Below are 14,559 nucleotides of genomic sequence, written 5' to 3'. Positions count from 1 at the left end.
TGAACAAAAGCTAGTTTTGACAACTAAGCTGATTGTTGATCCAATTTGAAAGAGCTGTCAGAGAGCACTCCAAAGTTTTTCACAAAAGGTCAGTTGTAGCCACAGAGCCAGGAGCGCCATCAGGATTATCCAAAACATAACAGTCTCAGATCTTAATACTGAGAAAGTTTCCATCCATGCAGCTTTTAATATCATTTAAGCTGTCCAGAATGGACTGCAGTGAGTCTTTTTTTTTTAAATCAGCAGATAGATTTGTATAACATCTGTAAAACAATAAAAAATGTTGCAAATTATTAAACATTAAAAAAGGCAGTGTAGCTAATGGTCTTTGACGGCAAAAATTGTTTTAAATGCAACAGCCCTGAGTGCCTACAGAGGCATAGTATTACACAACATTGCCATTTGCTGCTTTGTGTGTGTTTATGTGGTTAATTAGCCTTTTCTATGATGAGTCTTAATGGAACAGAGTTCACAAAGAGTATTAAACACTGACTTACCTAGACAACTCTGCTATTGTATTCACACAGTTCTTCACCACATTAAACAGCGAGGCCATTACGGCAACATTTTATGTTTTTTTTGTTTTTTCATTACAGAAAACTTATGTTTCAGAATTGTTCCTTCACATAACTCAGGTCCACTGTGTGAATATGAATCCTAGATTTCTTTTTTTCTAGGTAATCCTTTCGCTAGACATGTTTTTAAGAATTATTTCAAATTATCTCTAACACTGTTCCATTATTCTTCAAGAGTCAATATCACTCTGCACAGAACATGTGGAATTGTGAGTCTGTCTGTGTGTGTGTGGGTTTATGTGCTCCTTGCTTACAATTGCGTAGTCCACACATGGTGTTTTTTCTCCCGTGACATTTAGATTTACCCGCATCCGGCCTTACAGTTTGTTGCAACAGAAAACTAAAAATGCATCAAAGCATTACTGCAGTAGAGCAGCATAGTGGGCCGTTCCAAACGGATATCAAATGTTACAGAGATACGAATAGATGAACCTGTGAAAGTCTTTCATGATCGACTCTGCTGATGAAATGCCTCTGTCAGTGTAAATTCTGATTAAATTGCAGATTTCCAAGGCTTTAGACAGTGCATGGCTTATCATTTTTTGTGCATTAATGTGGTGATGAATTTATTCATTTAAAAAAAAAAATGAAGGCAGCAACCAGTCAGTAGCAGAGAGAAAGCAAGTAAGGACGAATACATTATTATCAGATACATACATTATCATCATAATCATTATTATAATATAATATTGTATTATCAGACTATTTAATTCAAAAGCAAACAGATGAGACCGGACAGTTGAATTTCCCTTCGGGGATTAATAAAGTCACTGTATTGTATTAATAATAAAAGACACTGCTCATCAAAAAAAAAAAAAAAGTCGCACACTGATATTTTGTAGGACTGCCTTGAGCTTTGAGTATGTGACACATTCACTGTGGCTTCATTTTGATAAGCTTCTGTAATGCCACTGCATTTATTTCTGTGGCATTTATGGTACAGATGCTGATTTCAAGACAACTTTCCCAAAGTGAAACAACAAAGTATATTGTATTGTATCTGTGCAGAGTTGCATTAATTTTCTAAAATGATCTTGTATTGATGATGGGAGAGTTGGACCACTGCGCAAAAGTCTTCTCCAGAACATCCTAAAAATTCTCAATGGGGGCTAAGGTCTGGACTCTGCAGAGGCCAGTCCATGTGTGAAAATGATGCCATGCTCCCTGATCCACTCATTCCCAATGTGAGCCCCATGAATCCTGACATCGTCATCTTGGAACATGACCATGCCATCAGGGAAGAAAAGACCTGGTCACTCAGTATATTCAGGTAGTCAGCTGACCTCATTCTTTGGGAACATAACGTTGCTGAACCTGACCAACCCCAGATCATAACCCTAACCCCCACAGGCTTGTAGGCACTGGCCATGATGAGTGCATCTCTTCATCTGCCTCTCTTCTTACCCTAACAAATTAACCATGTCAGGCTGCTCTGTTACAGCTTCAAACTTAAACGTTTTATGTAAGACACATCGAACAAAAGTGGCCCATTACGTTTGAGTGTGTGGCAACTTTCTTTTTGGAGAACAGGACATTTCATGTTTTATTGTTTAACTGAATTGTGGTGCAAATGCTGTTTTTTGACATTCTTGTTTTGTTAAGTGCACTACAGAATAAAGGAAGGTGAGGACAAACCGTCACCTTGGAGCCAAAGTGTTACCTTCTGTTCTCACAGCATGTACCTAGCGGAAAGGGAGAACGCAGTTAATACAACTATGCAAAAAAAGGGGCTTATAATCACAAGTGCTGGTGTTAAAAAAAATATAATATTGGTGAACCTTGACTAACGCAGATGGAAATCCAGACAGCTGAACATCAAATGTAATGACTCAAATCTAAGGAAAAAACTAAAGATTTCCCAACATAAAACAAAATAAGTCTTAAAATAAATGTAAAATTTCTTGAAAGCAACAACTAAATAAAGTAACTATATTAAAGAAACTCGGACAAAATTATTAATGAATACAAACAATATGTTCACTGATTTAATTTATCTAGATAAAAGGCACAAATTGGCACTGAACCAGAGCCACGACATGAGAGCCAGCACAAAAGAAGCAATGCAAAAGAGCCAAAACAGCATTTTCACCAGCGACCATTGAGAGTAGGAAGGAATACATAAGCATGCAACATTAGCCATGTAGTGCTAGACTGTGGACCACACAGATGCCCGTCTCGGTTCGGAAGAATAAGTAGAGAGAGACAGCCAGCACTGTTCACAAATCAAGAAATCACTACATTTGGCACAGTCCCATATAGGGGTTGAGGAGAGAGGAAGAGTACTCATATCAGCACAGCAGTCAGACAGATTGTGTTTGATTGGAAATTCAACACCAGCAGCGGCCGAGCAACAAAGATCACTCCAAGAGCAAGACCTGTAATAGTCAGTGAGGTCACAGGGGAATTCAGGGTAACTTATGAGAGTGCATGAACTGAATTTTAAGAGAAAGTGACTCATGCAGCAACACATTCACCCTGAACGCACAAGATGTTCTACCAAAGAATGGATAAAGAAGAAGAAGAAGGAAGTTAATGATTTAGAACTAAGTCAAAAGGCTCATCTCATTCCACTAATTTCAATGTCCTCGTCTCCTCTATCATCCAGCCTGTGACCAGGATGAGGGCTGTTTTGTGGGCCACAACTTTTTTGTCCATCCATCCATTATCTATACACGGTTTAATCCTCATTAGGGTTGCATGGGGCTGGAGTCTATCCCAGCTGACTTAGGGTGAAGGCAGGTCACCGGTCTATCACAGGGCTACGCATAGAGATGAACAATCACACTTGCATTCACACCCACGGACAATTTACCTAGAGCTCTTTTGTATTTCACTAAATAAAATGTATGACATCTATACATTGTTGTCACATTCTGCCACGTTTTGAACTGAAATCAGCAAATTTAAACTGTAAGTTATATGGACGACTGCTCTGTTCATCTGATAGATCATAAAGCACACTGGTCAGCTATACCCAAACAGTGGACATGTGATACAGATGTGACATGCAAGGCACTTTGTTTCATCCCTCAACTCTTCTCCTCATGTCTCTAGCTTACCTCCTCTGCTCACATCTTCTGGTAGGAGTGTCAAAGACTAAGATAAGGTGCATGTTCTGAGCTGAAGCTAATAGAAATTTTTGCAGAAGAACCTGCAGCGTGCAGGTGATAGGAAGAAACCCATCAACATCCCAGAGTTGTCGCAGTTCTTCACGAAGGAGTGGACCAAAACCTCCTCCAAATTACAGAACTGATCGACAGTTACCAGAAACATATAGTTACAGTAATTATTGCATGAATGAAAGGGTCACATATGATAGTGAAACCAAAGGCTCGTATATCTTTGCTAGATATGTAATATTGGATCATTTTTTTATTAAATTAAAAACCAGGCATGACATTTTTGTCTCATTTGTTTAATTGGGTTCTTTTTTTCTGCACTTTACAACACCTTGACCTGTGTGAAAAACAGTTTTAGGTCATATTTATGTGGAAATATAGAAAGTTCTCAAGGATTCAGAAACTTTCAAGCACCACAGTAGATGATTTCTCAGGTTGGGGGATTATATAGTCTGACTCAGTGGATGATTGAGTCAGACAATAAAAGACTATACAAGTATGGCATTGGCCGATCAATTCATGCAGCTTTCGCCTTCCCTTCCGCTATCTCGGCATTGTCATTTTCTTTGCTACCAGAAACCACAACAACTGCCAAGCATCAACCTAACAAACTGAGAAATTTCAAAGATTTGGGTCAAGCAGCAACTCAGCCCTTCCAGTTTTTTTTTAAAAAAAATGCTCTATCATAACTGCTCCACCATGAAATATAAACAAGTCAGAGCATTTTTACTCTGTATAGTAGAAAGATGAGTGCAATGCATTCAGATCATTATGCTCTACAGAATGGCCAAGACCAGGGACTTGATGATATATTTACTAAGCACTTACAGTGTAGGAGAGAAATCTGACAGTTTTCTCTTGTTTGTATGAGTCAGGTTTATTCTCTGGAGAACACAGTCTCGGAATCAGCAACACATTTTCATCAGCATGAATCTGTCTATAAGAGTGATTCATGCACATTTTTTCCTGAATGTGAACAATATTGATGCTACTCGAAGTGAAATAAAAAATCACGTCAGGAGCTACAATAGACAGTGTTTCTCCTGACATGACTATCCTTTCCCCTCTCCACCTTCCAGAATCTGTTCCATCAAATTAGCAGCCTGTTTGTTTCTCACCAAAAATGAGCTGAGGAATGCAATGCTGAAGTGTAGCTTAACAAATGACCCTCAGCCACAACCTTCTCATATGTGTAAACTCAAACTTTGACAGTTTCTTCAGCCAATCTGTCTCATCGAGTTTCAGAGCACACTTGAATCAATAGCCTGCAACCTCAAGGTGTTCACTGAGCATCATATATACAAAATGAAACACCCTATTCAGCACACACTCAGCTGTACTGATGGCTAAATCAATAATGCGAAAGCAGAAAGGCCCTGTGAGAAAGAGAGGAGGCTTCTCATGAGGGGTAAATTGCTGCTCTTTCTCAGTCAGAGATCTCTCAAGCAGGACTTGTCATTTTTCTCAGAAGAATATACCCATAAACAGTGCCTGGTTAGTCAATCATGTAGTTGTGGAACCTTTCAAAATGCTGGAAAGGCAAGTGGATGCTACTGAGGCACCTGATGAATGAATATCTGGAGAAATAGGACCATTTGACTGAAAAATATGGTTTGCCATTAATGCACACATGCTGCTCTCAGATGTCAGATTAATCACAAGGAGATATCAAATGATGTGAGGCTTGATACCTTATTCTTGTAGATTCTTCCAGCATCTAACTGTGTGTTATGTCCCAACCACTAGGGTCAGCTGGGGGTAATAAAAATAACCAAATGCAATTGGTTAAGTGAACCATATCATTGCTTAGCGACAGAATTAACACACTTCCATTTAGTTATTTAGATTTGCAGGTATCCAAAAAGTGTGTGTATTTTTTCATTTGCAGTAAACTGTGATCTGAAGTTAAAAGCAAACATTAAACATTAGAATCATAGAGCAGTAATGACAGAAGGACTGTTATTTAGAGTGAATCTGCATATGTGGACAGAATAAAGTCAGTTAAAATTGCCAAATAATTCTGTGTTTAACTGAACAGACACGTTGCTTTTCTATTTGACATGGCAATGACTATGGACACATTTTTTGGGATCTTTCATCAAATATTTTTAGAAAATCACTGTCATCAAGTGTTTTTGTAACATTTATTTCTCCACTGGTTTAGATACTTCTTGTAAAAACTGCCCAGTCCTCTTCTGTTTAATGGGTTTAAACTCTTTATGTCGATGTTCAGCTCGATTAGGATCTAATATGAGAGTATTTTGAAATGGTCATGTGTTTTCTTCTCGATGTCTTTAGATGGATGTTTTGGGCAATGTTTGTGTTGCAAAAATTTCTTGATTTCTGACATTGTGCCCAGTACAGATTTCAGTCACTAGCAAACAGCCCCAACAACTGAGCTTCTTCATATGGTTCAGTTATTTTTTTCTGTTTGTGGATGCAGCTTATGAAACTTACCAAAATGCTTCAATTTTGTTTCATCTGTCCAAAGTCCACTCTCCCGGAAGCACTGGGACTTCTCAACATGCATTCTAGTTTCTCTGTCAAAAGTGGGGTCTTCCTGGGGCCTCTCCATGGAGCCCACTACAGCAGCAACATGTAATGAATTTGTAGTCCCTTGACGTTGTACATCAGCTTGTTCTAAAGTTTTCCTTAGTTATTTTCACGCTGTTCAGGCGATACTTGTGTTCAGTCTGGATCCTTCTGTCTTCTATGTCCAGGAAGGCTGATTACTGTGCTGTAGACCTTAAATGTTAAAAAAAATGTTTGCTGTTGTGGTCAAAGGAAGATCAGGCTGGGTGAAAGTAGTCTTTACCATGGACATGCTTGGCAATTATCTTCTTTCTTGTCTCCTCAGACAACTTTCTTTTCATTCTTTTGTCCTTTTGGTGCACACAATGATAGCAGGCAGCTAAATGAGAACTGTTCTCCATTGAAACAGAGTGATTGATTTACGATGAGGTTGAAGCACTTGTGTCACGAACCAAAGATAATAGTAGCTTGAAATATCACCACGGTCCATGTATTTGTCACCACTTCTAAGGTTGATCAATAATTTATCCAGCATAAGAACGATTCAGATCTTGTCACAGCTGCTCTGTCTTATTTTCTGGCAAACCAAAGGCAAGCAGGGATGCACAGCAAGAGGGCTTTCAACTTAATGACTCCTGGGAAAGAACTGAGAGTTGTTTTAGTGGGTTTTCACCTCCTTAGTTCCACTCACAGCAAGAAAGAGAGCATTTCTATACAACTGTACTGCATTCTGAGTTACTTTTTGAGAGAATGTATGTTCTGCCACATTTGTTTTATAATGTACCACAGATATACTTGTACTCAGCATATCTATTATTGCCTTCTGACTATCGTTCCTTTTCCAAGCTAATGAATGGAGGACAGGCTTCAAACGTGGTGGTGCTGCTGGATGAGATGAATTAAAGAAACATGGACATCAGACTCACAATGTTAAAGGAGTAAGCCTAATTTTCACAATCTCATCAAAGGTAGACTGTCATCACAAAACCAGAAAACTAAATGATATTTATGAAAAAAACGCTTTACTTAACTGCAACTCAAGTACACTTTTTACAGTGTGGACAAATAAAACATATACACTGATGATGGCACTGGAATAAATGTTAATAGCTGTGGTACATTTCACTCAAAGCCATCTGATCTGACCACAGAAAAGTCACCAAAGACTTTATGACAACTTGTCTGGGGATTGTAAGTGTCTGTAACAAATTTCATTTTGGTCAACCAGCAGAGCAACAGTGTATCATGAGTATTGAGCTGTGTATGTTAAATTTAAACTCCACGTTTTTTCAGCGGAACGTTTCCCATTAATGTAGCTTTTATGGCTTCTAACTTTGCACCATCCAACTTTGTTTTAGAGATTTGGGGAAATGAGAAGTTGCACTAAACATCACATATCAAGGAGAAAAAAAAACAGAAATATCTTTTAAAAATTTCACCCCGTCAAGATGAAAGTAGAAAACACTGTCTTTTCTATATTCCCTTCTGTTTCTTTGGTTTTGTTTCCACACATGGACCTAATGTCATGGCTCTGTTTTTGCATCTACCCAAAGTGTCAACCCTCTCTTTGTGATTAATGGTGGTTGGCAGATCATAGGGCAATTTGTAGTCTGCAGTCTCACACCCTCTTTATAGACAGTGAGATTGCCATGAAAGGGTTATTATTGCACTCGTGTTCCTGACATTGACATGGTCCCTGGAGGTCACCAGCCTCTTAGCTAGGAGGCCCAATGTTTTCATGGCTTTTAGCCCATGAGCTTTTGTGCAACTGTTGCATATATAATCAAGAAGAACAGACAGATATAATCTCCGGTGATTAAAATAGCTTACCCTTTGCATGCAAAGAATATCAAACTGAATGATGCTTCATAAAATTTGCATCTGACAAGATTTGCTTCTTGAGTGGGACCCGTTTTATAGTCTGGCCTTGATTGAACAGGCCTCAAGTGGTAATGATGCAATTCTAACATCTTTGAAGAGAAGAATGAATGTCATTTGTTTAGTGTGCAGATTAGTCTGACTTATTTGTTGGCTTGTGTAAGTTTAGCCTTTCTTTCTTGATGGCACAAAGACAGTTATATGAACTGTAATCCTGTGGGTTTTTGCTGCCAGCACATTGTAGGCAGAGATATTGTCCTTCCTCCACAATGAATTTGCCATATTGTGTTCCGTGACAGCAAATTCTCATATGTCCCTGAAATGCGTGTTTCAGTTTTTTAGCTAAAAAGACTGAAAATGTGACTCATTTCGCCATGACTGTATAACTTCTTGGTGTCTGTAGCTTTAAACACAGCTGAACTGCCACTGTCCACACCATCTTCAGAAAGAATATGTATTTGAGAACAGCTTTGTCAGGAATTTGGGTGTATTAAAATGCAGTAAATATGAGCACAGAGAGCAGGAGAGAGGCCACCAGATTTGAATTTGACCACATGACAGCATAGTAATCCACTCAGATCTTGTTTACTGGTTTCAAACTGGTCTTAAAATTTCCAACATCCCCATCCCTCAATCACTGCCTCTTAGGTTTACTCTTTCCACAGAGCTTTTGGGATATCATCAAAGGTAAGGATAACGTTAGCTACATTTACTGCACAACATATTAACACAAACATTTTTTCTGCTGCTATGTGGAGAATGAGTGTTCAGTTCCTCAGAAGCTGGGACTACGGTACGTAAAGACTCTCACGTTCACTCTTGAAGGTAAGAGCAGAACTTTTGAAGCGAACTTGGTGTACTGAAAGATTACTATTCCTTGCAAATGGTGAAGGGTTTAGTTCAGGCAACTGGACTTAATCTTGTGATCTTGAAGACGTTTTGCCTCTCATCCGAGCGGCTTCTTCAGTTCTAAAACTATTTTGCAGAGTCCCAGGTATAGGTGGGGCTAAGGCTGATGGTATCTACCATGAGAAGGTGGTAAAAGACTGAAGAATTTTTTTTCAACAACAGGTGTTGAAACCCAATGAGGCATTAATATGCTAATATAGGGAGCCTCATGAAAGTCGTTGATTTAACAGCCCACTGAGTAGCCTCCTACCTATGACTCATTATCATGTGTGTCATTAGGCTCACCTGAGGAAAGGTGTGAAGAGTGCTTATATCTTTTGGGGAGAGTTCTTACGGCAGCTTTGTATGTTGCTGAGAGATGGTGTCTGAGGCCTCCTCCTCTGTTCAGAGTGGGTCGCTCGAGATGAACATAAATGGCCTCTGTTCATAGGAGAAAAGAGAACTCATGAGAAAAAGCCCCAATTAAAGTGAACATTTAAAACAACAACAGAAAAGTTTCAGAGCAATTTTATTTACATCCATTCATTATTCATTATTCATTATTTCTGCAGAGCTCACCTCAGGACTGAAACTTCCATAAATCTGCTTTTATTTGCTTCCTCAGGTCATTGATCATATTTGTACCTCTAATGCTTCTATTCTATTGGGCATTTCTGCAGCATTCCTAGGCTCTACAGAGTGGTTTCTAAATTCCATACAGAATTAATAATTTCAAGAACAAGTGAAGAGATGAACTTGCTTCCTTCTTGTTTTGCCATAAACTGCACAAATTACAGAGGTAATGCAGGGACTCAGTTCAGCATCCCAGTGAGGCTTCCTCCTTCACATCCAAGTACATAAATATTATTATTCGTATCTAGAAATTTGGACACTGATTTTAAACAAGTTCAGGGATAATTTGCACAAACTGCAGAGCAAAAATCTCCCATTTTAAGGTAACACAAAACTCACATTGTTAATTGCATGTTCAAGGTTGTCTAAGTCTATCAGGCTTTGTATGAGACTCAGGGAGTGGGTGATTTTTCTTGAATGAACATTTCAAGAAAGGTTGATATGGAGAGTCAACATGAATCATGAAACTGACTCATTCATTTGACAGCAACATGAAAGATATCAGACTCAAATTAACATCACTTGTGTTACAGTAGTGGTGCTACATTAACGTTAATATATCTTTTTAATAAATGTCAGTTGTCTTCATGTTCACACTTTGTCTCAGCTGTTTTGTTGTCACTTTTTCTTTAATTCTCATTGAGTACAACAGGTCAGCTTCGTCTAGGCAGACTATAAATTGAAATGCAGAGGAAACTTTCTAATCAAGACGCTGCAGATTACTGAGCAACACTCTGGATCAGTAAATTTGTTCAGTCTCCTTTCTTAAACACTGTAGCTAAGCTTGGCTTCCATGATTAGTTGTAGAGAAATGTGAAATATTTCATCAAAATGAACTTTGAACACAAGGTTTTCAGAATAACAACAACGCAGAATGGGAACACTGGATGTCGTCTACCCATGTCTGAATTGTAAGTACTCTCTCTCTTGGGGATTTGCTGTAAATGGAATGAACTATTGCTTTATTTTTCAAAATAGATCATCTAGACCTTCCTGTTCTACTGCAGTCTGAAATTCTGAGCAGAATAACTCAGAAAAAGAATCAGCAGCTGTCATGCTGAAAAAAGACCTACGCTTTCCCACAGCAATGGCTCTCTTAGTTTTACGTTGCTGAGATATTGCAATGAAAGAAAATACGTGTGTGGTTTGTGCTGCTCTCGGTGTGGCCCATGATGTGTGGGGAGAAGAAACTTATTGGTTCATCTGTGTCTCATCCTCCAATCAGCCCCTGTGTGGAGATATAATGTTGTCTTGCTTGTTTACCTACCTGTGTTTGTCTTGTCCTACCTCAGTTTCTACCATTGTCTATGCTCCTAGTGTTCAGTTTTCCTCACTTTTTCTCCAGACTTTGCCTATTTTCTAGTTGTTTTGGATTATTGTGTGTGTTTGCTGGACTTAGCTGCTGCCCTCGATTGAAGTGTGTTTGCCTGCTTTTATTTTCTAACATCTAACTGGTGAGGTCATTAAGGTTAAATCTTTGCTTGTTCAACCTTCCTGTGAGCTGTATCCTGTATTTAAGTCCTCCTTCCTGAATTACTCGGGACACTAATGCTTTCACACTGCCCATATCATAACATCATAACAAAAGAAGAGGGAACCCAACAGCCCTGCCTCTATGAAAAATAGTTACAATGATGGAACGGGCTTTCTATGCACACAGGACTGAGTCTGAACATCAGGTTTATAGCATGTTTTAGCACTAACACTGGTCCAAAAATATCACACAGAGCCCAAAATGCACAGTTTCCTGGCTTTTAAAGATTCTGGAGAGCTGTTTTGGCATCTCCATAAAGTCCTTTAATTTATGTTAAATGTTCACCAATTAACTTTCTAATTACAATTTCACATTCTTACTAACTGAAACTTCCATAAAAATAAAACGTTACTGTGGTGAAGACAGACTGTCAGTTTAAGACGACTCCCCAATAATGAATGTAATCCAGATTTTAACAAGCAGGAGCTGGAGTTTAGTCTGTTGTTTCCTGTTGTATAGGAATCGTTCCTCTCAGTTTATTAAACACACCCAGTATCAGATGGAAGCAGAATCCAAGTGTCTCCTTTTATCAGCGAAGTACAACAGCGGTGATGTGATACATTACTTTTAAATTCAGGCTCTAATTCCACTGTGTACTTTTCTGTGCTTCTGACAGGAGAGCTGTCAGTTTAGGAGCTGCAGTTGAATAACTGTTTTCCTCAGCCTGAGTTCTGAGCCTCATTACAACTGTCATTGTAATTTTATTTTAGTTTACTGAAGTCAAAAACAGTCCAAAGATTTTCAGTTTAACACACTACATTGTTAATAAATAAAATTATGACAACAAAGCATTTAGCAGGCTAACAGAGTTGTAGAAAAAAAATGACGGATGTTCTGCATTGCTTGTTCATGGAAGTTATGCCCTTAAACTTCTGTGCTGCGGCTTTAAAATCTGCCCTTGCTTCCAGATTATTACTGCATGTTTTGTTTTAGTTTCAGGCTCCACACGGTGAGGAGATGCCTGACAAGTTAGAAAACAGATTGTGAGATTGAAAATGGGAGAGGGAACAAGAGTATCATCACTTACTGAACAGGAACCTGAATGACAGCAGTGGGTTGGAGGTAAAGGGAGAGCCACGTTGCCAATAACAAGACGGGCTGTACTCAAGAAATGACCAACCCTGCATTCCAAAACTGTATAATTTGAGGTGCAGCGTGACCAATGTCTATTAAAGTCTGAACTGAGTGTGAAATGTGACATCCCTTCTTCTCTGTTAAAGGCCAATTCATGTTTTCCACAGCTGTGTGTGCAGACCGCTGCAGATTTGGAAAATGGACACCTGACGTACATGCAGTTGGTCTGCTGTGTAGGAGGTCATATTACCAAAAACAGGTGAGACTCCCATGGATGTGTCTGAAAGGCTGTGACTTTCCACTGGACATGGCAAGAAGGTACTGACTGGTCTGTAACGCTGTGTCAATATGATTGTTCTCAGGTGGGTTGAGAACAGTGGACAAGCATAGCACAGGATTTTTGGAAATTTCAGAACTTCCCCCTGTGTTTGGGCACTGTCAATGGAAAATGTGCCAATTAAAGTCCACAGTCCAGCAGTATTTGCTCTGATTCCAACTCTTTCAGTGATGACTGATGAAAGGTGTGAATGAAAGAGAATTTTCTCATACAGTCTCTCTTCCTAACAAGCATTTGGTTTGATCCCCATTTATTTTCCTGTGCTGTAAACAAGCGGCAATATCCTCAGATGATGCTTGTGCTTTTGTGTATTGCTTTGGAAATCACTTAAATCCAATGTTCATCTGCGGGTTGTGTGTGTAGTATTAAATTGACATTTGATTTACATGTAATTATTTAGATTTAAATTTCTGCAGTAGTTGATTTAAACTTAAGTTCAAGTTGAAATTAAGTGTGACTTGATGAAAGTTCAGGATTTCAAGTCCCCTTTCCTATTTTAATATGAAGAATTTCACACATATAAGGCTGTTAATTAAAAAAAATATTGTTGATTGCAAGGAAAAAGCTAATTCCTCCAACTCAGTAGAGTTTGCTGGTAGAACATAATCTTTTTAAAAGTTGTGTTGTTGTTCCTTCAGCTTCTGAAGCTAGGTCAGTCAGGAGATTTGAGAAGTTCTCCCTGCAACACTCTTCACCTGAACACAGTGTTTCTACAGGCTCCCTCGTAAGTATCCCTCTGGATCCAAGAAACTACAGAGAGAAAATCCAGGGTGGCAGTCTCGCCTGTTCTGTTTTACACAAAGTGTACAGTGGAGCAGCAACATAACAAGGTCCATTTCTGACAGTCTGGTGTGGCTAAAGGCTGCACTCAGCAGAGGTTGAAGGAAGAACGCTGAAAGGGTCAAAACATGTTGCTCTCTGGAAAAAATGCTTTCTACAGTAACAGAAAGAAAAGTCTCTCACAGGTCAGTGATGTTTATGATAGTGTAGCCAAGTGCAAAAATATGAAAGAAGTTTTTTTTTTTTTTTACAGCCAAAGATGCGTTTACAGTTTTACATAGAGACTTTTTGTACTTTTTAAATATCGGTGGCACCATCCATTGTTACAGAATACAGTATAAAATAAAATAAATCAGCAACTAAGCAATGAGTGACTACATAAAAGTCACATAATCATTTATCTAAACTGTCATTAGCGTCGAGAGCAAAGCTTTTTCATGAACATTTTCTTGCTTTTGTTGCTAAAGTAAAACAGTAAAAAACTGGAATGTGAATAAGATATGCTCAACCTTAAATCTTTAGTAGCCTTGTTTCAACTGGAGAATGGATGAATTCAATCCTGTGAATGTAACTTTTACAGTAGTTCATGTAAATCAAAACTTTTCATGACATTAAAGCTGCTGTGATAAGTCAACATAAATGTCAATACTTTTAACTATCGCATGATTTTTTCCTACTTCGATTCATTATGACCAGGTTTTGGCTCCAGTCATTGTTCAGCTGCAGTCAGTTCTACAGTTTTAAACGATGACAGTGGCTGTAAACACTGCAGTTCACTGTTAATGTTTTCAAAGGTCCAAGGCTTTAAAAGTACTTCAGATTTCTGCAGATCAAAAAGGCGATTTATAAACTGTGCAGAGTTCGAATAGAAGTAAAAGATGACGGTTATGCTGTGAATTTGTCTGTTTTTAATGCATTTCACAGCTATTATGAAAGTCAGAGAAAAACTAAACAGTAAGCAGAAAAGGTGTTGCTTTAGCTGTTTGTAAAATCTCCCCTGTGTCCACGTTGCAACTTTGTGTAATATACAGACCACCCAACCCCCTCACACATTTTGTTCAGGTGTTTTTTGTTGGAGTTGCACTACTGACTTGAATAATATGCTCTATTTTTAATTTAGTTTATCCCACAGTTTTACACTAATGTGTAAACTTTTGTTTACATTGCATACTGTGTTCATTGTACAGTGAAATACAGAAAATGAAATTA

Source organism: Acanthochromis polyacanthus, chromosome 6 (genome assembly GCF_021347895.1).
Source record: "Acanthochromis polyacanthus isolate Apoly-LR-REF ecotype Palm Island chromosome 6, KAUST_Apoly_ChrSc, whole genome shotgun sequence".
Lineage (NCBI taxonomy): Eukaryota > Metazoa > Chordata > Actinopteri > Pomacentridae > Acanthochromis > Acanthochromis polyacanthus.
Note: the sequence above shows the minus strand (reverse complement) of the source record.